We start from the raw sequence: 26149 nt of genomic DNA on the forward strand, positions 1-26149 counted from the left end.
TACTTGGAACTCGTTCCTTCAGTGGGGGAGACACGTAGCTGCCCCCGGCTGCGGCTCCCGCCCGATCCTGCGGAAGGAGCCCCTGTCCCCGCCCCCAACCCACCCCCCCCAGCTCCGGGTTTCGCTCAGGCTCCCTCCGCTGTGCAAAAGAAAGGGGGGACCTGGGGGAACCTTGCACACCAGTCTTCCCGGAGCTGCAGACGCCGAGCCCCGCGCCCCCGGGAGCCTCTCAGCGGCTTTCCCTCAGCTGCGCGGGTGTGCAGACTCCCCCCGCCACCCCCACCCACGGCTCGCCCTCCTTCTGCCCTCCCTCCTCCCGCCAGCCGCTGGCCGGAGCGCGCGCACACCGGGGCTCCGGCACGTGGGCGCGCGGGAGGCGGCGGCCGCTGCTGCCCCTGCCGGAGCCCAAGCCGGCGAGATTGCCCTCCATGCTGCGGGCTCTGCGGCCGTCTTCCGCTCAGTCTCTGGCCGGAGCCCAGCTCCGCGAACCCCGCGAGCGGGTTAAGCAACCGAGGGGAGGAGGACGCGAACAGGAGGAGAGGCACGGAGGTCTGGGGAGAGCCGGGCTCTGAGCAAGGGACGCCCGCAGCTGGGAGAAGGCAGCCCGGCTCTCGCGCTCGCTTCTGCTTTAGGCAGTGCGATGCCGCTGCTCTCCTCATAGGTGGCGGCTAGGGAGGCTCTCCGCATCCGCTCGGCCCGCACTGCCCCCCATTTCCCCGAGGAGTCCCTTGTCTATCCCAGAAGAAGCGCCTGCCACTCGAGCTGAAGAGAGCGCGAAGTCCGAAGTCCGCCCCCAGTGCCGCCAACTTCCCCGGGAGCCCCTCTCTCCTCCGCAGCCTGCGCCAGCCCTGGGAGCGATGCGCCCCCAGCCGGGCGGCGCGCCCTCTGCCAACTCGCCACCCATGGGATCGACTGTCCTCGGCTGCCCCGCTTGGAGCGCGTAGCCCTCACCGCGTGGCTGGGCAGAGAAGCGATAAACGGCGTTTCACGGATTCTGCGTGCGCCAGTCGGTTGTGGTCCCCCGCAGGGGCAGCATCCCTATCTAGAGGTGAGTAGCCCGCTCGTATCTGCGCCCTTTACCCAGCTAGTTGCTCGCAGGGATGGCAGGGAGACGTGAGAAAGTTGAGTCTGCTTTTACCTATTCTGGGATTTAGCAGCAAAATGCAACATTGGTTTCCCCGACATCCGATTGCGTTCTGTGCTTCCTTGAATGCCTGCATGTCAGAACCAAGGAGAGAGACCTCTTCTGCTTCCGAAGGAGAAAGGGGGCTCCCTAGTGCAGTCCACTACTTGTACCCCACCAATGTGCCATTTGGGGCTTTTCAGCCACCCGCGCATTAAGCAGGCACCCAGCTCAGCGCTTTGAGATCCGCTGCCACCTGGGCGCGCTCAGAGTTCGTGGGCATCCCGGGCCCCTAGGGGAGGCTAAGCGCGCTTCATTCAAGAGAAGTGACTGCTGGAATATTAAGGAAGTGTGTTTGTGTGTGACTGAGAGCGAGGAAGGTAGCTGTTGGCGGAGGCACGACTGAATTTTAGCTATCATTGACGGATAGAGTGTCCTACATCGGGGCGGGTTGGGGGCGCAAGATCTAGGGTGGCCGAACACAGTCCAACAGGTGGCCTGCGCGGGCTTTCTGTGGTCGTGCGCGGGGGAGGAAAATCGCTTGGTTCCAGGGGCCCAGGCTGCAGCTTCTAGGGTTACATCTGAACATGGGTAAGGAAATGCGCTCTCTGCTCTCAGCCTCGATTTACGGTGAGTGTGTGAAGCATCCAAATGCCTCCTGTCGGAAAACAGCGGCCTCATTGTGTGCCTGACTGAGGTTTCAACTTGCAGGCAACTGAGGGACTATTCAGCTGGGGCAACGTGGACTTGGCTGGTCCTCGGATGCGAGCCCCAGCCTTCACCAGGGTCCCTGGCGGTGGGTATTCCAGCTCTCTGGGCTGGGCAGCAGGCCAAACCTCAGAATTTTGCTCCTCTATACTCTACCAGTGAGGAGCAGTTGTAAGAGTACTAGGAGCCTTGGCCTGAGTTTATTATTTCTTTACCTGCCTCCTGCACTCTTATCCTAAGATGCACATTGGGTGGGAAGGGTGTACAGATGCTGTGGTGGCCGACTGTGGGGACAGGTTGAGTTTGAGAGCTGGAGGCAAAGAGACTAGAGTTAGACGATGTTCTGTACCGGTCCTGTGAGATTTGAATTAGGAGGGAGGCGTGGCTGCTCTTTGAAAAAGTTTCTTCTGAGCTCACCATCTTTCTGTGGTTTCTAGTGTGCAAAAATACACGGGCCCTGAAACTGGTGGCACTCCGAAGTAGCAACTTCTAAAGCCAGGCTCTGTTAATGTGTCTATCCCTCAGTTTGTTCATCTGAAAATTGGGGACAGTTATCTGTTTATGGAAGAAACTCTGGTATGTCTATAAAGGATGTACTTAGTAATAGTTGTTGGCTTGGAATACAGAGGAGCAGCTTGGGGTGGGTGGGGGTGTGTGTCTGGAGGCTGCATGCATAGCAGACAATCAGTTTTTACTTAGGTTTTGTGTTTTGAGGAGATTGACCAACTCTGAGAAGATTGATAGAAATTTTGAGATGTCAAAGCCTTCCTGCCACCCCTCGGCACTGCTGCTCCACTGCCTACCCCTGATGCAGCAGGCTGCTTATCTGTGGAGATGAACTGATGGCACTCCAAAATGTAGAGGACCCCTCCACAGCTAGTGCTTAGCCCAGTGGCTTCCCCTCCAGGGAGACTCAGGGTACTGTTGTGGTTTGGCCTGGCTGTTTCCACTCTGTGATTGTTACTGCATCTTTCCAGCCCTGATTTAGTTTCCCTTCCCAGGAGTGACCCTGCTCACTCTGGGCCTGGCAGCAGATTGCCAAGACCTTGAAAGTAGAGTGAGCCCCTTACCTTGTGGAGGGTGCTGGCTGATTTAGCGTGGGGTGCATGCATGCCTGGCCATGAACATGCCCCCCAGAGGCTCCTTGTTGGGAGGGGAGCCAGGATCTGGGGTGTCAAGAGGAAGAATGAGTAGCTAGGTATTGTGTATGACAGAGAGAAAGAGAGACAGAAGTGCAGAGTCAGAGATAGAAGAAGGGAAGTGGGGGAAATACAGACATTGAAGAAGCAGACAGACGGGCATCAAAGAGAGACACATATACACAGAGGCAGGAAGAGAGAGGGAAAGAGACAAATCAAAGAAGGGAAGCTGTGGGGTAGAGGGAGCAAAGAATGAGAGCAGAGAGTGGGAGGAAGAGACGGACGGGGAAGGAATGTGAGAGAAGAAAGCATGAGGGGAAAGGACCAGACTGTCAGGGAAGAAAGTCAGGTGGGGCAGAGAGCAAGGGCCTGGCAACGGAGGAGGTAGGGCGGGACTTGCCTTTTATATCTACTTTTTGTAACCCATGCTGCTGCCTTTCTAAGGAGGTTGACATTATCCACATTCTTAAGCAGCCAGCCCTTGGCTAGTGTTAATTTCTCTGGGGAGTCATGAATTATGCAGAAATTGGACACCTGCTTGGAACCCAGCTGCACAGTAGATGACAGGAATGTATGACGTTTAGATTCTTATAAATGCACAGGTGCACAAGTTCATTTGCCTTCACTGTTTTTTTCCTGAGTAAACATGGGATTGACTAGAGATTTGGGGTTAGACTGGTTACATTAACCATAGTAACCAGTGACTCTCTAAGCCCTGCTTATGGAAGAACTTCATGTGTAGCTTCTGAGGAAAGCAAGTTGCAGAGCCTACCCCCATGGGAGCCTGATCCTAGAGGCACAGGAATGTGCCACTTGAATGAGTACCCAGTTGATTCTGAAGCAGGTGGTCCCTGGACCACACTTTGATAAATGTGATATAGATGGTATAATGTCCTTCTCCAATTTCTTCCTGTATTTACTCCTAAAAGACATAGTTTAATGCCTCCCTCTGGTATCCCATCCTCTCCAGAAAATCTCATTTTTTGTGAATTTCTCTTGATAAAAGGATATAGCCCAAGGATTGCTCAACCAGGGTTACCTTTCTACGAGCCTCATTAATCACAGTAGCTCCAGGGGACAGCAGGCAGCTCTCCTGGTTGACCTTGTCACAGTTGTCCACGACTGACAGGTACTGAGCACCCAGCAGGGCACTGTCCTGGGCATTGCTTATACACGTCTGTTTAACACTCAAAGAAAACCATGCCATAGGCACTGTTACTGTCATTAGCATTTTGTAGTTGAGAAAACTAAGACTTAGAGTAATCACATTACTTGTGCCATAGAAATTACATTAGTTGTCTGTGGTCTAGCAACTGGAAAGCAGTGGGGCTGAAATTTGAACCCAAGTGTTACTGACTCCAGAGTTTCAGGCCACATAGACTTACATAGTTTGCTAGCTTCTGATCCTAACAGTCCATTCTAAAATGATGGAGCCAAAGATCCTTGGAGACCTTTGCCAAGCACTCCTTCTCCCCACTTTATCAATTGAGCAAAATGAGAAGCTTCTGGAGAAACTGAGAAGTGTCTTGCCAGAGATGCTACAGTGAGTAGGTGCCAGAGCTGGGACCAGGGCCCTGCTCTCCTGAGTCTCAGTCCAGCCTTCTTCCCACCGCACCACTGGTCCCATGAGCATCTGAGTCAAACACAAGTTTCTAAACCCTACTAGACGCTTATTGGATCAAAATCTTGGGACAAAGAGCTCAGAACTCTGTATTTTTAGTCTGTGCCCCATGTCTGCATATGCACATTACTGTTTGCCCCAGTTATTCTGTAGCTCCTAGAATCTGACCCTGTGGATCCTTTTCAAACAGCTTTAAGAGGAGAGCTCCAAGCTCCTCCAGCTTCCAGCAAAACAAACAAACAAATACTGTTATTCTCTGTGTGCCGCGGCCCACACTGATGCACCATGATTAAGGAAACAAGCTGGTCAACCTAGAGGAAACTTTGGGAGCTGGTTGAGAGGTGCAGCAATTGCACTGTTTGTTACGCATGGTTTTTCCTGTGCCAGGTCAGAAAGCATTTCAGGAAACATCAAATGCTCTTTCAGTGCCTCAGTGTTTGTAGTAATATTTGACACAAAATGACACCACGAAGCAGGACAATGTGCCCCTCTGTCAAAAGTGTCAAGTTCCATCTCCCAACTGACGGAATCTAGCTCTGGTGTAAGAAGGACCCTTTTCCTCCCCTTCATTATTATGCTTTTGACTCCCTTAGAAAAGGAACTCTCACATACTGTCTCTCTCTGGCCGACTTAAATTGTTTTCTCAGTGACCTCAACATCTTTTCCCTTCTATTTCAATGAAAAGTGGCCAGAGGGGCCAGACATATTGTCCAGCAAACTGTTTTGTCATCTTTCCCTTTTCAGATCCAAATTTATTTTCTGAATCTGTTACTTTTAACCCTGACCTCTTTTTCAAGGATGGTAATTGAGCAGTAGGTAGCTCTGATAAGCAAGTGTCTGATAACATGTTTTAAATAATGACAACCATTTGTGAATAGAACACAAATGAAGGCATAACTGACATATACAATGTCTGCATCTTTAATATGTTGGGCATTTTTTGCCATTTCAGTGGTGAAAACCTACTTTCTGGGCATGGCTGCCAGTGTAGAAGTAGAAGGTGGAAAATACATTAGTAGGTAAGACTTGGGCTCTGAGTGTAGACAAACTAAGGGTCAAGGGCTACCTCCACCTTGCTAGCTATTCCAACTGTGGTCTGGTTTTTGAACTTTCCAAGTCTGTATTTCTTCACCTGGATGCTGAAGATAGTAACAGATGTCCCTTTTGTGTATGCCACCAGGACTTAACTTGTTCAGTGACTAAAGTGCTGAGCACAGTGTCCACCATGTGGTAAGGACTCACCCTTAGTGTGTCCTCAGCTAGTAATTTGTTAATCATTTGTCATGTGCCAGACTTCATTTAACCAAGGATAAAACTGACGATCATGGAGTTAAATCACCTTACCCAGGTCACCCAGATTCTAAGTAACACACCAAGACCTGAATTCGGATGTTCCTTTTAAGCTCCCCCAGACTCTTAATGTTGCATTGGTATGAGTCATGGTTCCTTCCTTACCCATCAGGACAGTGTTGCATATGAAACATATTCTGGTTTGTAGTTTAGTTACACCCATTACATCTAATGCCGTACTATTCTAGGTGGGGATCTTTTGAATTTTGGGGGATAATTTTTTTAGGCTGTTAAATTGCCTCCAGATATTGGCTTTTGCTTTTCCAGCAATTGATAAGAATTTTCCTGAATTCATCCTGTGATCCTTTTGCTTGGTTAAACTTCTACTTGTTTTTAAGGTCTCAGCATAGATATTGCTTCTTTAGGAAACTCTCCTTTGACTCTGCAAGGGCTGGGTTAGATGTCTTTGTATGTGTTTATAATGTATACTTGTCTTTATAATGTGTTCTTCCACTTAAACTAAGTGTACATATTCATTTCCTTCTCTGTACCTGCTACTCAAGTTTCTTGAGATCAGGATTTAGTCTTAATTGAAGCTGTGTCTACAGCATCCAGGACAGTGTGTAATATCCAGGAAATTCACAAAATAGTTTCACAAAATGGCCAGTTGAAGCTTTTAGCTAATTCTAGGTAGTCTAGAAGAAAAAGTGGTCAGTGTTCTTAACCTCTAAAAGAAAACATCCAAAAATTGGAATTGGAAACCATGAGGCATAGTGTGTACCCCAAGGCACGAGTCCTTCAGATGGAAGTGTGTAATAGTTGATTGACTGTGCTGGTGGCTTTGGGCAAGTTCCATTGTGATATTGCTTAAGATGTAATTAGAAGGGACACTCTGATTTATAAGTTAATGTGATTTTATCTGTATGTTTAATTAGTTGTCCAGAAAGACACTTCTGTTTCTCAGCCAAAAACTTTTAAAAATTAATAGACTTCTGGACTTAGAACTAAGGGTAGAGATAATCTAGTTTTACTAGCTTATAGGAGTAATCGGAAAACTCAGGTCCAGAGACGGAAAGGGACTTGCCTGAGGTCACCCAGCAGGTAAGTACCAAAGTCAGTGTGAGAGCCAGAGGTTTCTGGCTGTTGGGCAAGGACTCTTACAGCTGAGAACAGTTAGCACATCCTGGTGACATACTTGTTTGCTTTGAAGGCATGCTCCCAAGCCTTCTGCGGGTACACAGCCTGGCCTCTGCAAAATTCCAAGATAAAATTCATGCAGAAAAGGAGGGAAGCAGGACTGAAATGATTTGCTGACAAGGCAAACCCAAAGTGTCAGGAAGTTCATGGGAGAATGTCTTGGCAGGCCCAATGTTGGCAAAGTCTTACAGGCTCCTGGGATTCTTAGCCTACTTTTCAAACAGGGAAACATGGCTTGATGGAGATCTTCCTTTGATGTTCTTGTGTGTTATGTTTCGAGGAGATTGAGAGATAAATGGAAGTTTACTGTCAAGTCCCTGAAACAGGGTTGTTGGCAAAATAGTGGTTCAGATCATGCTCCTCTTTCTTCTTAACACTTTTTAAATATGGGAAGCAGTAGCCTTGGGCCCCTTCTCTCTATCTCTGGGGTGCTTTGGCTTTGGACTAAATGGACCAGCCTAAGTACATCCTCAGACAAAGACGTGTGCAGTTACTCTGACATGGTTAACACACAGATCTTTATCAATGGTACCAATATTATGGGGACAGTAAGACACAGATCACTGGTGTGATGTATTGTAGATGATCCTTTGCAAACATTGTAATCAGTGCTGACAAGGCAGCAGAAATATCTCCACACAGCACCTTCCTGTATCCAAAAATGCTTGCAAAACCAAAGCAAAGTAACAAAATTGTGATTATTCAAGGAGAGAAGGCATAGATAAGAATTCTCTTTGGCTTATAACCTAATCAGCCTGAGATTATAGCTGCTAGTTTTGATTTGGTCTCCCGTATTATGTGCAGTGCAGAGGCTCCTCCCTTCGTATCCCTGCTCCCATGATAGATTGCTTCCTTCCCTAGCTTGCCTGCTTTCCTATATTGCTTCATTAAAGAGTAATTTATTTGGATTTTAAATAGTTTGGAGTTTTCTGTGGTCCTCTAATCAAGTGGAAAACTTCCTGCGAAGGCTATCATTTAGCTACTCTAGCTGTCTAGAGTACCCCAGACTTCTGACCTTATGGAAGCATTTTGAGTGGTATTGAGGATAAATACTACATCACTACCACCACCACCACCACCACCACCACCACCTACTACTGCTACTGCTAATGCTACTATTACTAGTACCATTTATTGAGGGCCTACTATATACCAGTGTGGTCCTGAGTTCTTGACATGTTTTCTCTCATCTCATCTGCTCAGGAGCCCAGAGTTTTACTTACGGATGGGAGAGTTATGTGTTACCCCTGAGATGACACATGTGCTGAACAGTTGGGCCAGGGTAAACTGAGGATAGTGAACAAAGAAAAAAAAGTGATTGAGCAGGAAAATAAACGTTGGGAAACAGGAAGATAAAAACATTGGGAAACAATGAAAAGATCCACAGAGGATCTTTAAAGAAAGCCAAGGAAACTGAGGCTTGGAAAGTGGTCTAGTGGAAGGGTCAGAGCAGGGCTCTAAATCCAGACTTTTCTTATTTTAATCTCACTAGCCAAGTTCACTGTCTTCTATTGATAAATAAAACTCTAAACTTGAAAGGAGCTTAGAGAATGTCTGCCTTGTCTAGCAGCTTTCAAATGACTTACAATGTACATTTAGAAACATGTTTTACATCTTTACCTAGTACATATTCACATATATGATCGGCATAAAGATTTAAAAAATAACACCCTTATATTGGTTATTTGCTAGATTCTTATTCTACTATCTTGTTACGCACTACACACATGGCCACATACAGGTACAATATATTCACACATATAATTGAAACAAAAACAGTCTTTCCGTTTATTATAGGTGATATACTCTATTTTCCAGTCTTTTTGAGTTCATTTAAAAAAATAATGCTATGACTCACAAAATTGATTTCATGACTCTAACAGGGAAAAATCCACCATCTGTAAAACTTAACTGAGCTGCTGCTCTAGATTTTAGAGAGAGAGAAAGAGGAAAGTGAGGCTTGGGGAGAGGAAACCATTTTCCCTTGCCCAGGATCCTGTGGCAGGCTAGTGGCTGAGCCAGCGCCTACTCACGCCTACAGGTAAATGCATCTTCGACTGTGGGCTCTGGGCCATGAGCTAGCTTCATACTGATGACAAATAGTTGCTGATTGTTCATAAAATACCTTTTGACTTGGCCTTGACTTCTGTTCCTTCACGTAGAGTTTTTGGTGAGATTTGAGTGACAGGTGACTTGTGTGTGGGGTTTGGTAGTGGGTGTGTGTGTGGTTGAAAGGAACTGTGGAGGGGCAGGCTTGGCGATAAGGGCTCTGTGGTTCCTCCCTGGGCCTCTGCAGACTTTTTGATCTAATAATGAGGAACAACATCCTGGAGGATGGAAGAAGCATCCGTGCCAGCGAGGGTGGGTGTCCTTTAGCCTTGTGCCTGTCTCTCTCTGGGCCACTGTCCCTTTCACAGCCCAGAGGGCACTACTCTTAGGTTTAAAGGCACAAGTACATGGACCATTTAAGTGCCCAGTGTTGGCCATACTGGTATACAAAGAACTCATTCTGGAAACTGTATTAGGACTGGGGGCAGAATTTTAAAAAATGGTAAATTTTGATCTATTGAACATTACACATGAATGGTTTAAAGCTAAACATTATAAACTGGTCAAAAATAATCATTTCTTCATTCCTGATTCTAAGTCCCCACTTCCACCTTTTCTGGTACAATCATGTTGCTAGGGTCTTCTGCATCCTCCCTGTCATATATGGGGACAAAGAGCACAAGTTTTTCCTCTTTCACAAAACATACCTTGTTTTTAAAAATTTAAATGGCACATCATTGGGAACGTCAACATAAGTTTATACTGAGGTGACTCAGTTTTTCTGAGTTGCATAGTGTGCCGTTATTCGGATATGCTGGGATTTATTTAGCTTTGGTAAAATGTAGTGATCAAGAACTTAACCTGCCTCTGCATGTGTGTGTGTGTGTGTGTGTGAGGGAGAGAGAGAGAGTGGGAGAGAGAGGGAGAGAGAGAGAGATTAGAAAAAGTGGTACCAGGGAGGGCTTCACTGAATTGAACTGAATTTGTGCATGTTTTTGATAATGCAGTTTTTACTATTGTAAGGACGTTTTTCACACCATGAACTACTAACAGTTCTTCATAGGAGATCTGTTGTCATTGGGATTCTGGAAGATAGGGGGCAAGTAGAGACAACGCTTCCTGTCCTTGGAAAGAGACAGCATTTACTTCCCGAAAGCAATCATGTGCACTGGAGACTTCAGGGGGAGCTATCTAGGAGATAGCTGCTGAAAAGATCATTCCAGGCAAAAGGAAGAGCAAGTACAAAGGACCTGGGGTGGAGTTGTGAGTTTCCCAGTGGAGAACTAGTGAGGAAGCCAGCTGTGCTTGAAGTAGAGGAATACAGCAGTGCCTGTTGACCACTCGGAAAGAGCTGCTTTAAGATTAATGTATAGGCATGCAGTACAAATATTCCATTGAAGCTGCCTCAGTGAGGGTTCTGTAAACAGTTTAAGGAAGTCTGTATGGCTGCTTCTCACTTATCAGAAAACAGATTTTTACTTTACAGAGTTCAGAATTTTTCAGTGAAACTCTCTTGTCTGTAATCCTGGTGAGTTTGAAGGAAGTATGGAAATGTACCCAGTGAACCATTGTTCGATGAAGGCACAGCCACTTGAATAAAAACTTAATTAGAAGTGAACTCACTAGTTTGGCTGGTGTAAAAATAATGGAAGAGACTGAGGCAGCCCCATCCAGATTGGGGGGCAGAGACCTCAGTGAAATTTGTGAAAGAGGCAGACTTTAAATTATCAGCTGGAATTTCCATATCAGCCAAAGTAGGGAGGAATTTTAGTTTGTACTCAAAGTCAAAAGGTTTTTTTTAGCTTTAAAAGTAGTTGTTTTTATAGAAGCAGAATGAGGTTAAACAGCCCAGAGAATTACTATCGGGCAATTCTGCCCTCTCCACGCTCCTTAGTGAAGCTTTTGGTGTATTGTCTCAGTGTGGCCTCTACCAGCTCAAAGGGGGAAATACAGGGAGGCCGCCTCAAAATGCTTGAAATGTATTAAGACATTTTTATTGAATGACACATATTTTTAATAGTAAATCATCTATTAAGTCCTAGCAAGATTTTTATTTTTATATCTCATAGTGAAGACTGTTGTAGAAACATATCTAGGACCACGTGATTTTGAGAAAATATTTATATTGGATGTTTTCTTTATATTTAAGAAAACAAAATAGCAGTGAAAAACATTATCCATCTGGGTGGTTCTTTTTCATTTCAGATGCAAAATCACTCAAACTGAAGACCTTTTTGTATTCAAATTGGGCCTGCCAGCTTTCAAAGAGGGCAGTTGGAATAATATGATAACTGGCCCACGCATTCAATCTTGGCTTATCAGGGCTGCGCCAGAATTGACATTTTCGTACAGTATGGCCTGATGCTCTGATTACAAATTGGCCCTGAGTAGCTAGACTTTGTAATCTTATTGACTAAGGGATTGTGCTTGTATCATTAGGTCTGTTTTGATTTTGAAACCTGGAGGAGGAAATGTATTTCTGGTGTCCATCTCTTGTTTAAGAATGTGGTAGAGAGGGGGATTCATACAAAAACAAATGCAATATATTATATGCAAAATTAAGAGTTTCATCTTCTTTTAAGGCAGTGATGATGGCATTTCTCCAACTTTCTCCTAGAAGTCTTGCTTCTTGCTGTAAACACCTTAAATTGTAGTTTTAGGAAGTGTGTTGGGTAGTTGTATTTCTCATCATTGATTTTACTTGTGATAAATGGATGAATTATTTTGGAAAAGACAAGATCTGTAATTGTATCTGTTTTGTGCTTGTTTTTAGTAATTCTATTTTTAATTCAATTGTCTGAATTGTTTTTACACAATGAAATTACCAACAATATTTCTTGGTCAGGGACCTTTGATCCTTGGGAAGACAAGTAAGGACAGTGCTTCTGTCCTTGGAGAACCTGAAGACAGCATGTACTTATCCAGAGTGGATGGAGAAGGATAAACTATTACATGTAATTAAGAATTAAATTAGATGTTGTAGACAATGAAAGACTAAGATTCAGAGAAGGGAGTACTCAGCTAGGAGCAACATAATTGGGTGACATTTCCAACGTGTCATCAGGGAACTACCATATAATAACATACTGAACAGTTGATATCAACTGAACTCTTACAACAATACACTGAAAATAATTATTTTATGCTTTTCACTTAGTGGACTACCTCCAGGATCCATGTGCTACATAGCACCTAGATCATGGACAAACCTGGCTTTCCATGCATTTCTAGATGTAGAGGAAGTAAGGAAATCACTGGCCCTTCAGGTATCCAAGTATTGGCCCAAAAGAAAACAAAACAAATTTTGGATCTAAAACCAAGTGGGAAGTACTGAGCAAGCAGCACATGAAAAAGCCCAAATTGTTCTGAGTGGAAATACCCAGACAGCTCTGTGCCTGAGGATCAGCTTTGAGTAAAACAGTAGGCAGGGAAGCTGCGACTGACTCCTGCATGCAGTCAGGACCTGGAAGGGGCCAAGTGGTCCTAGGCTGGTAGCCTCCCCTGGCTTCCAGCAGAAGCTATCACAAAATCTCTATAAAGGAAAGCATACCCTATTTGGGACTACTGGAATTCCATAGATAAAGATAAAAAAAAGATCCCATAATCAAAGTTGAAAAAATACACAATATAACCAGCCATTATTGGTCAGTGATATCAGAAAGGAAACAAAATAGAACATAGACTTAAACCCTTCAGATTTTTAGGTATTGGAACAATCATATATAGAATCTAAAATTGAGAGGTATGAATCTTTACAGGAATACAAGGCAGTTATTTAAAATATAAGCAAACAGAGTGTAAGAAATGATTAGGAAGATTTTACAAAGAAACTAAATAGAACTTTTCAAAAGAAAAAAGAATTGATAGAATGAACTTAATAATGCAAAAGAATAAAAAAAGATAACAAAATGGGAAATGGCCACAGGGTTTCAACAGGGGTTATACTGGAAAGGAAAAGCATGACAATAAATATAGAAAATTTGCACAGCCTCATTAGTAACTGGGGAAATGCAAAGTGAGACTTCAGTGACATATTGTTTATACTCACTAGATTAGAACAGATGAAAAAGTCTGAAAACATGAAGTGTTGTAGAGAACTTTAATCCATTGGGAGTGTAAATTGGCAATTACTTTAGGAATATACTTTGGCATTTTCTTGTTAAAGGCCTACTCTGTTACTGGCAGTTCCACCCCTAGGTATATGTCTTCTAGATACTCTTGCACATGTGCTGAAATTGACACATGCTAGAATATTCATAAAAGCATTGTTAATAATAGCAAGAAAATGGAAATAACCAAAATGTCCATCATTAGGAGGGTGAATTGAAAAGTTGCAGAATAGTCATGTGGTAGATCAAATGGCAGAGAAAACGAGTGGATGTGTATAAAGCTATAACTATATACATGAACCTAGAAGTGAATATTAGGGTCAAAACATTGAATAATAATTAGATTATTTGTGGTATGCTAATATTTATACCAACATTTTTGCATTTTGCTTAAAAGCAATATTAAACTTTTTTTGTTTATATATGATATACTATATGACATTATATACATATATTTGAAAGAAAGGCAATGTAAACAGAGTTCAGTGTAGTGGATGAGTGTGGTTTCTTCTTGAGCAGTAAGCAGTAGGGAGAAGGAATAGGAAAGGTGCTGAAGATTTGGGGATTTGGCACCCTTTGCCTGTGGAAGTGTGGTTACTGGGATTGATCGACTTTTGGGAGAGACCCTTCACTGATGAGTGAAGGGCTTTTAGAAGCTTGTGTACTGGTGCCAAAACAGGCATTGCCCAATTATCTACTTGTTCAAGAGTTACCAGCTACAAAGTGGTAGATCTGGGATGTGAACCTCAGCATTCTGGCTTCACAGGCTCCCTTTAATTAAAGGTCACTGTATCTGAGTTATAGCACTTATCATATTCAGGGTTCTGGGATTATAATATGATAATCCTTACTGAAAGTGTTGGAGTTTTCTCCTAGATTAACGATGCTACTTCCCACTTCTCTGTCTTGGTTAAATGGTAGCAGTTGTGCAAGCCAGAAACCCATGGTTATCCTTGACATTTCTCCATATTCCCCATCTCAGATCAACCAGTCTTCATAATCCTCAACAGCTGTGCAACCTGACCATTTGTCTCTGTTTCCAGCATGTTGCCAGAAGAATTTTTTAAAAAGGCAAGTCTGATTTGGTCACTTTCGGCCACCTTACAATTACACTGTTGCTCTCTGCTGGTGTCCTCTTCCTTTTCCCGCCCCTCCACCTCTCACTGGTTGTGCTGCCTTTTTGTTTCCAGTCTCTTGTTTCCTCTGCTCACAGGGCTCTTCCCTGGGCCGTTGGATTTGAAGTTTCAGTGATCAATTAGATTACCCGCTACCTTCCCTTGTGATGGTCATCCACAAACGCCCAAGGCTAGTTTGGAATAAGTGACACAAAATGTACTCTAGGTCACAAATGTTGATTCATCCTCAGAGTGGCCCAAGTTAATGAAGGTTAAGAAGAATATGTGGTCATCCATTGAGGAAGACTTACCATATTTCTTGAGACCTCATGGACAGAGCAAACAAATATCAGTTGCAGAGAAGAGTCCTACTTTAGAAGGTTTGTTAAGTATAGACATGACTTGTGATGAAAGTGGTCCTCACAAGGGCAGATGTCTATGTAGCATGCTATAGACCCTGGACTCGAGTCTAGAGTAAGCAACTGTGGCGATACTTTAATTAAATGTTGTGAATGATTTTCCTGGTTAATATTGGAAGGCCAACAGTTCATAATGAGAGCTGTAATTTATTAGAAACCTACTATGTGCCAAACATTGTAATAGAATACAGATGAATGTCATAATGTGTGTAGGATACTTAGCATAGTATATATAGCAGTTAATGATTCAAGTAAGTGATAAATGATATTATTTATATTCAATCATTATTAATATTATTAATCATTTAATATGTTATTTTGTCCTTATTATTCCTTAAGAGGTAATTTTTATTGCCATTTTATAGATGAGGCAGCTGATTTAAAGAGGTTAAATTCTGGGGTCACACAGATTGTGAGCATCAGAACTGGAGACTTGTCAAACGCTAACAAGTCCTACTCATTCTCCCTCAGGCTTCTTTTTCCCTTGCCCTCTAACAGGAACTTGCAATCAAGATATAACCCTTTGTTCCTTCTGAAGGATTGTCAAGTTATTTCTCTATCTTATTTATCTGTCTAGATTTAATTTTGAACTCAAATGCAGAAGTACATGTTTATCCTTGTCAAGCATTTATTTGTGGCATTGGCCTTATAGTCTAGTCTATTTAGATCATTTTGAAAGTCAAGTTTCATTCAATGGATTCAACTTGTGACATTCCCACATTGAACAAGCATGACTGACTTCTAGGAGTTTTTCCTAGTTTTTAATGAAGAGCTGTTTAAAAGGGACACAAAAAAAGAAGAGGCAGCTAAAGAGAGCTTTGGGGCATACTTTGAGAGATGCTTTCATTCCTTTAGTCTCCCCAGTTTATATCAGTCATGAACTGAAGTTCTTCATATATGGTGCTTTGAACTTGGTATGCATTGCCTGTCCTAATCTTACTGTAATTTCTCCTCCTTGTTCATAAATTTATCAAGAAATATTTTGGCTGATTCTTTACCCAAACCTATAGATACCACAGCTATGGAATTCTATCATTCTGTGAGACTGGGAAGGTTATTTAAAGGCCAGGTGACTTTGGCATGAACTGCTTTTGTTGAACCTATAATGACTTTAGTTATCACTGGTTTCTGATACTGACTTATTCTCCTTGGCTTATATGAAGTAACATTTCTCTTAGTTAAATGTTCTAAAAATGGCTGCAACTTTTATACCAACCTCGGGGAGGTGAGGAGTCCTAGGAACCTAAAAAGCAAGTTATGAAGCAAATCGTAATCATTACAATTAGAATCTGGCTGCTTGTAACAATTTTTTTTGTACAATCAAATGCCTTCAAAATGAAATGTGCAGGCATACTGCAAATAGAAGAGATATTTTTACATGACTTAGGTAAATAATAGTTTTGGTGTGGGAGGATTGTTCTAAGAATGTACAGAAAGTTAATGCATTACTCATTCCTTTGCATCTTGTCCCCTAATAGGGGCAGAGAGTTTATTCAAACATAGACCAGAGCTGGCATATTCCACGTATAATCTTCCTATATCTGCTGGTTAATAAAAGGAAACCCCCCTGGAGAGATGAATGAAAGGCCGCGTTTAATTTAGGAGGAAGAAAATAACCTGCATTTGTCCCTTTTAATTAGAGTATGAAGGACCTTATTTCTCTAAAGATTCCCTTTCTAGTCTGTATTTATAGAACAGCATCTTAAAATGACAATTTTCTTGAAGAATGAGAACTTTAAAAAAAACCTCCTAGCTTAAATAGATTTTTTTAAAAAAAGATATTGTGCTTAATAATTTGTGAACAGTTAGGGATCCTTCTCCACCTAATAGCAAACACTGAGGGGCTTGTGGGCTAATTTTAGCCCTTGGCCAAAGTTACCTGTGAGTCTGAGCATCCATTGAGTGTAGGTGTGTTTGAATGACACCTGACTACAGTTGCGGTGGAGCAGCGGCTCCCTGGTGTGTAATGGCCCTTAATTCCCCAGGCTGCTGTGCACATTTGCTGTCCTTAAGCATTTTGATGAACTATACATAAAGTTAAATAATGGATATACTGATTTGCAATGATGATGACAAGAGACTATTAAAGGGCAACGTTTTAGGAAGCAGATGGTAAAAATATTTACCAACAGGAGTTCTACATTTTTAAGTTTGACAGGCTTTCACTGGGTAGGAGCGCACATGTTTTTCATGCTCTTTGATTGGTATACATCAGTACCCTGACAGCCTCTGTCTCAAAATTACCAGGTTACTTTAAAATGGCTGTGTTGATAGTGGTACAGGTTAGGTATCAAGGCTCCAAAATTTTTAAAAAAAGGAAAACATTCTTTTGTTCCAACAAGAGTCCTGGTTCAACCCATTAATGTAACATTTTTAACTCAGTTGGTGCCATCTTGTAAGGCATTATTATCAACCGTTTTGTAGCCTGTTTGTGTAAAGGCAATCCGGGATAATGCAAAGTACTTTGAAGCCAAACCTGTGGCCAGCTGTGGACTTTGGGCAAATCACGTGATACCGCCAAGACTGTCTTCTATATATTAAATGAGACCAGTGGCCTTCCCTATTGAGATTGTATGAAGATTAGATGAGATAATGCATGTAGTATTTGTAATAATCATAATAACAACAGTTACTTACATAACCCTAAGTACTACTTTCCTACTTTCTTCCATCTCATTTCTAAAACTATGGCCTGAATGACCATTGTGTTTTCTCCGGTGGGTGTAACATCCATTTAACTGCCCTCCTGTACTGCCTTGTTCCTCACAGGGCATGCAGCTAGAGCAATGTATTTAAAAAGCAAATATGATCTGATTAGTCCACGCCAAAGCTGGTCAGAGACTCTGCCTGCCTTAGGACGAGGTCTGCATGTCTCTGCACAGTGCGCCTGTTGCCACCTCAGCCTGGACAGTCATGCTCCCCAGCACCCTCATCATTCACGACATCCAGCCTTTGTTAAGATTTCCGTCAATTGCCCCACTCTACCTCATTGTCTCTTTGCTTGCGGGAGACTTACTCAAAGTGGGCTTTCTGCTCTGTACCTAGCCTGTTAATTCCTACTGTTTTTTCAGATCTTCCCTGCTCTCCAACTGCTTCCCTTTTCTCCTGACCGCCAGCCTCCCCAGCCAGGTCTGATTCCTCCACCCCTCGATCTTATAGTACCGTAGTACCATGTCTCCTTCAAAACGCTTAGCACAGTTACAATTTTATATTGATATATATGGTTACTTAATCTCTGTCTTATCTGCTATAATAAAAGCTATAAGAGGTCAAGGACTAGGTCTGTGTCTCCTGTACTTAGTAGATGCCTTATGATAGTAGACCTCCCCCCTTCCCCCTGCCACCTCATGGACATTGGTTGAATGAATGAGTTTGTGAATACCAGGGAGTACTTTTGGTCTTTACACTGAATCTGTGTAATGACAGACACTCTGAGGTTAGCAGTCTTATCTGTTTCTTGTAGAAGAGGAAAATGAGGCTCAGAGCATTTTAAAAGAGTTTTTGCTTAATATTACCCAGCATTTGTAATTGGTAATATTGGTACTGGTGCTGTATTTTGCATTCATGTTACTTTGCACCTAATCCTGTGTCTTAACCTCTAGACTTTGCTGCCTATGGATGAGCCAAGTGTAAATGCTCAAAGTATTGTTTCTCTTGTTAATAGTTACAAACTATCTCTTCTCAACTAGCTCTGTTCCTTTTGTATGCCATCAGAGTACAGGGTTTTATCAAGACCTTCTATAGTTCATGGTCAAACATTACTGATTGCTAAGAAGGATCAGCCTTTATGCTACGGCAAAGAAATCAAGGGTTAGGAGTGAAATAGCTGCACAGACAATTTCTTTCCCATTGCAAACACAAGTCTTTCTCAGGGCAATACATGCAAAAGTTTATGCGAGCCTGTGAGAAAGGTTGCCTAACTGCCTGGGATCAAGAGTCAGTGAGAGGCTTCACTGAACTGAAGGGTTTGTACTTGGATAGGAATGTCTATTATTTCCCAGTAGGCTGTGGGGCCCTGAAGACCGAGAACCAAGTTTCCTTCTGTGAATTAATTTCTCAGTGGTTGGAGGGATACCATTCCAAATGTCCCTCTGTGTGTAGGGGTACTGATAGTCATTAGATATACATTGACAAATATGTATAGTGCAGGAATCACCCCTGCCAGCCCAAGGGTGAAATTTGCTGCCTCCCCCACACATCCCCAAGCATGTGTTTTTTGGCCTGTGTCACATTTAAAATTGTTTTGAATTGACCTGTTCTTAAGCAGAGTTCCCCGTAGTCCCTACCATTCTCTGTTGTCTTGTACTGACTTGACTTACGTAAATACTATTTTCTTGCTCCCTTTTGAGTTTGCAAATCATGTATGACGTACCAGGGTGAAAGTCTTCTCGAATTGAGAAGCCAGACACATACTCTGGAAGGAGAACTGAATTAGCATTTGGAGTCCCAACTTTGATCTTGAACTAATGGGGATCTGGGGCCTTGAGTGCTTCTCTGAGCTTCTGTTTACCCATCTATAAACTGAGAATAGTAATCCCTGTCCTGTCTCCCTCATGGACATACTGTGAAAATCAAATCCCATAATGGACATGAAAACATTAAGGAAGAGGAGAAATGTTCCAGTAAAAAGGGCTATAATTAAGAGCATGCTGGCCGTGAACAGTCTGCCCTGTAGTTTTTGACACCCACTAGGAAGAGAGGACTAATTCTAAGGCAAGAAGAGTTACAGATTTGTGACACACAGACACAAAGAGGGAAGATCCCTTGCTTCTAGTCACCAGCATGAGGGAGTAGGAGAAATGAGATAACGTTAAATTGAATGGAGTCCCAGAGAACTATACAACAATTATGCAAATAATTACATTGCACTGTGTTGTGTGTTGGGCTGAAGCAATATGTTATGGCATCAATTATAAAGTGGAACATTAAACACTCTATTTTTAAACCACTTCATGGCATTAAAAAACTTTGTTCAATAGTGAGCTTTATTTTTCTCAACAGACAAGAGAGAGAAAATGTAGTTTTTCTAGCCTTAATTTATAACAAACGTTTATGGGTAATGCATTTCATTTTGTAAGGCTTAATTTCATGCTGAGTAGTAGTTACAGAGTTGTCTGGTAATGATTTATGCATTTGTATAATTCTAACCTCTACTTATAATTTTCCCTCAACTTTGTGTATGTGATGTTGTCTTACCAATGGGTTTCAGCCCGGGCAAGTTCACTATGAATTCAGTGTGACCAAAGAAATGACAGTAGAATGTTCTTGGGGTGAAAGGGTTATACCCAACTTTATTTCCATGGTGGCAGGTCAATCACTAGAATCCCATTCACTCAGAGCGACTCTGCATGCAGCAAGTTGGTCTCTGCCTCTGGGCCTCTCTGCCTGCACAGCCATCCCATTCTCTGTCCTCAGTGCTGCCACCACTCCAGCCTCTGCTCTGCTCTCCTTGCAGCCTTGCAGCCTTGCAGCCGTGCCACCATGTCACCCAGAGCACTGGGTGGAGCTCTTTATATAGAGTCAATAGTAACATATTGCCCACAGGTGTGCAGTGAGCTAGCTGACCAGGGCCAGGTGAGAATCCTGGCCACAGGAGCTTTCATTTTATCCACAGATGTCTTTCTAAACACCATTTTTGGCTTAGTGTCAGCCCAATTTTGCAACTATGGAAGCTGGATACAATCCTGAGAAGTGGGTGACATGCAGCTACCTACTCTGAACTGTGAAGGGAATGCACATTAACCTTTATGTCTTCAAGACCGGAGACTTCCAGGGTGTAAGAGGCGCGTCACTACATCTCCACACAACGTGTTGTGTTCCTTTTGTGACTCATCATGAGAAGTTATCATAGCACATGGAGAAATGTTATTGACTTTAATTTACCAAAATTGAATGCTCTTTGAGACACTGAATCAAGCTGCTTTTTCCTATCTGGTAAATACACTTATTAAAACAAAAAGATTAGGAACTTACTGTGCCCTACCTGGGTGGATTCACAAAAACCATGAAAATAACATTTACATAACCTAGGACTTGATGTTTTGTTTTATTTCTGTTTGTACTGCTCTGGGAGCTGTGCTATTAGACTAATAGAACTATCAGATCTCTCAAGTCTAATATCATAAAACAATTTATTGTGGAGTCATTTACTTGGCAAGGAATCATATACTCGGACCTTCACTGTGAATCAGGAGATCATCCAGCATGTTGTCATAGCTGAGGATTTTCTATCTAATGTGCAGTGATGGGTAAGTTAGAAAGGACAGTTTTCATGCTTCTTAGAGTTGCACTGTACTTCTTTCCTTCCTGTGTTTGTGGGCATGTCCATGGGGTAGACCAGGTCCTTCTGTGTTCCTGGAACCCTGACAGTATTTCTGAAAGCACACTTACCCTGTTTTATGTAACTCCAATTCTACAGAGTGTTCTCTACCTCTATCACCAGGAGAGGTGCTCAGTTTGTTCATGTTTCTGATCCTGATATGAGCAGAGTGCTGGGCATGTCATTGGTGTGCAACTGATGGTGGTTACATACATGAATAGTTTTGTCTTTTTCCTCCTCTTCCATGTGGAAAAAAACAATAAAACCACAATTTGGTGGTTTAAAGTTAACAACTTTCGTCACCTGCCTGGTATCGACGTCTCACCATTTGTTTAATTATAAAGTGTGGCTGTCATGGCTAAGAGCTTGGGCTCTGAAGTCAATCACACCTGGTCTGGGTTCAGGTGCTCCTTCCTGCTGCTCATCAGCTGTGTCACCTTGTCAATGTAACTGCGTCAGTTTTCTCATCTATAAAATGGGGTAGCAAGTACAGAGACTGCTAATATCACTTCTGTGAGACCATCCTGGCCAATCTTAGATTAGTATTCATAGCATGAACAGACTGAGGGATTTTACTGAGACATGTAGGGTACTTAACCACAGCACTATTTCAGACACATGTGAAAGTTACTTGGCAATCTAGAAAGGGTGGGGCAGTTTAAGCTGTGCTTGTAAGGAAATTCATATTCATTATAAAAGGCTCTCTGCCTTGTTGCTGAATGACAGTCTTTTATTTGTTTATTTGTTGCTGAAGGACAGATCTTTCTATGTCCTCCTAAGTCCTCCAACCTTGTTGATATGTTGGTCAGTAAAACAAATGTGTTCTAAATGTCACATGAAGGCTGGTTGCTTTCAACAACCACCCCTAAAGTTGCTGCAGAGGTTAAGCGTAATTGTGTTTACACAGTGCTTAGCACAGTTCCTGGCACGTAGTTGAACATTCAATAAGCATTACCTATTTTTTTTGTCATCGTTGCTCAGGCATAGTTGCAATTGTATGTGACCAGAATTGGCATAAAAAATTACTGGTTTATGAGAAATGCAAAGCATTTTAAGCTATGGTTCATCAATATTAATTACTTCCTTGGGAAGCTGTCCAAGGCATAGCATCTGCCTCACCTCAAGTGGTAACCCTGAAGCCTTAGCTGAGATAGGCACATACACACCAGTGTGGGGGAGATGTCACCCACAGAGGTGACACAGGTTTAGCAGTAACCAGACCCCCACACCTCTAAGTATCTTAGACCTCGAGTCTGTCTCAGGTTCCTGGGGTCCAAGCCAAAGCTGGATATGTGTGTCTTTGTCAGTGTTTCTCTACATGGTAAGTGGTGCTTGACCCCAGGGCTGAGTCAACCATGGACCACAGGCCGGGGTAGGAGGCCATCTGCAGGCAGAGGCTTGATGTTGGCCCTTGGCTCCCTGCTGGGGCCTCTGCCTTGGGCTTGTGTATCTGACTCAATTTCTGTGCAGTATGGTAGCTGACATTCTGGGTTGGGAGACAGGAAACTGAATTGAGGTTTAAATTATAAGAGACAGAGTTTATATGATCACAGAAGGCTCAGAACCGGAAGAGAACTCCGGGCTTACCTTGTCTATAATAACAGTGAGCTAGGATTTATTGAGCATCTCCTTTATGGCAGGCACTGCACTAAGTGATTTTAATATATTATAATTTACTTAATTCTTGTGATAATCCTGCAAACTAAGCAATATTTTACACATCTTCATATGTACCACATACATGTAAAAGGTTTAGCATGTATTACCTCATTTAATCTTTATTACTGTCAGGAGGGCTGGTGATACTAGAAATGGGAAGGCTGAACTTTGGAGGGCTCAAGTGACCTGTTCAGCCACAAGAAGTTACTAAGTGGCAGATCCAGATGGTGTCTCTGAGAGCCAAACACAAACACCAACTGCTGCTCTCTTCCTGGCTCATCTTTCGCTTACTGTGGTTGAGGCTAAGAGCTGCAAGTAGCATGCTCCAGGTTGGAGAGGATGTTGGGTGGATCTTCATTGGGATCGTAGTTCTTTCTATGTCCTCAAACTCACTTTATGGACTTGCATGACCTCTAGAGCCCCTCCTGCTCTGGTCTGCTGTGCCTTTGTTTCTAATTCAGTCTGTTTAGTTTGCTAAATGAACGCCTTGAATTAAAGTTCCCTGTAGTGTTTAGTTTTGTTTTGAGTTATGAGTAGAGCTGGGATAGAACACAATAACAGAATGCCTTCCCTGATGGCTTATCACAGAAAGGTGCCTGCTCCTGCCTTTACTATTTACTTAAGCTGCTGTAAGAGCCAGGTCAGTTTCTCTGTATTCAAATTGTCAAGTGTTGAAGTCATCCAGAATTTTATTGTTACATGAGTGAAATTTGCAAGAAGATAGTTTGCAAGTGTAATTTCTCATTTCATGTGGCCCAGACTGACTGCAGCTTTTCTTTTTCTTCCTTTGTGGCTATGATCAGTTCTGGAAGGCTAACAGCCTTCTATTTTATGCCTTCATTGTTTCCAGGAAGTTGGTGGTTGGTTTACTGTGGTATTTGATAATGGGGCTAGTATATTATCCTGTGGTTGATAAATTTTTCAAGATCTGATAAAGCCTCTGATTTGTCCAGAACTGTCTTGTACTGAATTTTCGTTGTGTTGTTTGGACATTAACCTTGGTTGAGGAAATATTTTCTGTACCATAGCCAAAGGGTTGAGATTAATATTTTAGTTAGGTTTAATACAGAACATTACTGTGTACAAGTGAATTGTATCACACTTCTCTCTCTTCCATCTCCTGCCTCTTTCCCTCTCTATTGCTTACTTATTTTACTTTTCTCTTTCTTCTTTCCAGAATGGAACACATTCCTCACAGGTTATAATGATGCAGGATAATCCCTGATATTTATTAATTATGTGGGATTTTCTGGAAATCCATCGTATCAGTGTTTAGGACTTGTATACAAGAGGGCACATAGACAAGGGCTCCAGATTTCTTAAATCCTTTGGTCACCAGTATGTACATTTCACTGATAAGAGCAATTATGGTGAGATGCTTGTTATCAGAAGGTAAATGACCGAATTTGTTATTGATTAGATAAGTGCTGTATATATATATATTTTTTTCTTGTATCATTAATCTACAATTACATGAGCAACATTATGTTTACTAGACTCCCTCCATCATCAAGTTCCTCCCACATACCCCATTATAGTCACTGTTCATCAGCATAGTAAGATGCTATAGAATCACTACTTGTCTTCTCTGTGTTGTACTGCCCTCCCTGGGCCCCACCCTACATTATGTCTGCTAATAGTAATGCCCCTTTTTTTCCCCTTGTGCCTCCCTTCACACCCACCCTCCCTAGTCCCTTTCCCTTTGGTAACTGTTAGTCCATTCTTGGGTTCTCTGAGCCTGCTGCTGTTTTGTTCCTTCCATTTTTTTCTTTGTTCTTGTACTGCACAGATGAGTGAAATCATTTGATACTTGTCTTTTTCTGCCTGGTTTTATTTCACTGAGCATAATACCCTCTAGCTCCATCCTTGTTGTTGCAAATGGTAGTATTTGTTTTCTGCTTGTGGATGAATAATATTCCATTGTGTATATGTACCACATCTTCTTTATCCATTCATCTACTGATGGACACTTAGGTTGCTTCCATTTCTTGGCTATTGTAAATAGTGCTGCGATAAACATAGGAGTGCATATGGCTTTTTCAAACTGGGCTGCTGCATTCTTAGGGTTAATTCCTAGGAGTGGAATTCCTGTGTCAAATGGTATTCTATTTTGAGTTTTCTGAGGAAGCTCTGTACTGCTTTCCACAATGGTTGAACTAATTTACATTCCCACCAGCAGTGGGAATACCCTTTCTCCACATACTTGCCAACATTTGCTGTTGTTTGTCTTTTGGATGGTGGCGATCCTTACTGGTGTGAGGTGATATCTCATTTTGGTTTTAATTTGCATTTCTCTGATGATTAGGGATGTGGAGCATCTTTTCATGTGTCTGTTGGCCATCTGAATTTCTTCTTTGGAGAACTGTCTGTTCATCTCCTCTGACCATTTTTTAATTGGATTATTTGCTTTTTGTTTGTTGAGGTGCATGAGCTTGTTATATATTTTGGATGTCAACCCTTTATCAGATCTGTCATTTATGAATATATTATCCCATACTGTAGGGTTCCTTTTTGTTCTATTGATGGTGTCCTTTGCTGTACAGAAGCTTTCCAGCTTGATATAGTCCCACTTGTTCATTTTTGCTTTTGTTTCCCTTGCCCAGGGAGATATGTTCATGAAGAAGTGGCTCATGTTTATGTCCCAGAGATTTTTGCCTATTTTTTTTCTAAGAGTTTTATGGCTTCATGACTTACATTCAGGTCTTTGATCCATTTTGAATTTACTTTTGTGTATGGGGTTAGACAGTGATCCAGTTTCATTCTCTTGCATGTAGCTGTCCAGTTTTGCCAACAACAGCTGTTGAAGAGGCTGTCATTTAATCCATTGTATATCCATGGCTTCTTTATTGTATATTAATTGACCAAATATGTTTGGGTTATAATCTGGACTCTCTATTCTGTTCCACTGGTCTGTGCGTCTGATCTTGTGCCAGTACCAAATTGTCTTGATTACTGTGGCTTTGTAGTAGAACTTGAAGTTGGGAAGCGAGATCCCTCCTACTTTATTATCCCTTCTCAGGATTGCTTTGACTATTCAGGGTCTTTTGTTCTTCCATATGAATTTTAGAGCTATTTGTTCCAGTTTGTTGAAGAATGCTGTCAGTATTTTGATAGGGATTGCATTGAGTCTGTATATTGCTTTGGGCAGGATGGCCATTTTGACCATATTAATTCTTCCTACCCAAGAGCATGAGGTGAATTTCCATTTATTAGTGTCCTCTTTAATTTCTCTCAAGAGTAGTTTTCAGGGTAAAGTTCTTTCACTTCCTTGGTTAGGTTTATTCCTAGGTGTTTTATTTATTTTTGATTCAATTGTGAATGGAATTGTTTTCCTGATTTCTCTTTCTGTTAGTTTATCATTAGTGTATAGGAATGCAGCAGATTTCTGTGTATTAATTTTG

General features: G+C 42.4%; 1 protein-coding gene across 1 annotated transcript in view; it reads left to right on the forward strand.

The window, feature by feature from the left end:
- Nucleotides 1-413: 413 nt before the first annotated feature.
- The window catches only part of SGCD (sarcoglycan delta), a 981442-nt gene continuing 955706 nt past the window's right edge, over nucleotides 414-26149 (forward strand). Inside the window, exon 1 of the mRNA XM_037025144.2 lies at nucleotides 414-1048. The gene's annotated coding sequence lies outside the window, so the exon portion shown is untranslated. The remainder of the gene's footprint in view (nucleotides 1049-26149) is intronic.

This window comes from Manis javanica, chromosome 1, assembly GCF_040802235.1.
Source record: "Manis javanica isolate MJ-LG chromosome 1, MJ_LKY, whole genome shotgun sequence".
NCBI lineage: Eukaryota > Metazoa > Chordata > Mammalia > Pholidota > Manidae > Manis > Manis javanica.